This window comes from Pteropus medius, unplaced genomic scaffold (genome assembly GCF_902729225.1).
Source record: "Pteropus medius unplaced genomic scaffold, Ma_sr-lr_union100, whole genome shotgun sequence".
NCBI classification, from domain to species: Eukaryota; Metazoa; Chordata; class Mammalia; order Chiroptera; family Pteropodidae; genus Pteropus; species Pteropus medius.
The window spans coordinates 15131752-15132361 of record NW_024355205.1 but is presented as its reverse complement, the minus strand read 5'-3'; positions in this window follow the sequence as shown (position 1 = coordinate 15132361).

The following is a 610-nucleotide window of genomic DNA, read 5'->3' as shown; positions in this document are numbered from 1 at the left end:
GCATAGAAAGCCCTTCTTTTTAAACTGGAGGGTTATTTCTCAAAAATGACCAAAAAGGGAGTCAATGATGTCGGACTTCTAAACAACATAAAAATTTTCTGAATTGTGAATCTAATTTTATATTTTCCCTTCACTTCTTCTGGAATACACTTCCAATTTAGAGTCTCATCTGTAAAGTAATAGAAATTGCCTACTTATAGGCACTAAGAGAAGGGAATTTCTCAGTATGCCAATATGGTACATCATTATCTGGTGAAAAATATCTACATTTCCAAGATTATGAATGTCACTAATACATCTAAAATCAGCACATGTCAGTCATCAATATTCATATTGCTCAAACAAAACAGCTTATACTATAGCTGCTCATAAATCTGGCAGAAACAGGGAGGCGGGGGAAGAAAAAGAAGAAGTGAAGAGATAAAGAAAGAAAGAGCTCAGAGATATATTGAACACAAGAGGGGTCTCCATTCATTCAGTCTAACATCTGCTCAGCCTGAAGTAGAACCACCTGTTAGTTTATTAAATTGTAGAATTAATTTATGTGGAAATAAGAGAGGAGGGGAAAAGGAGGCTTTAATTCATATCCCAAATATATATATATATATAT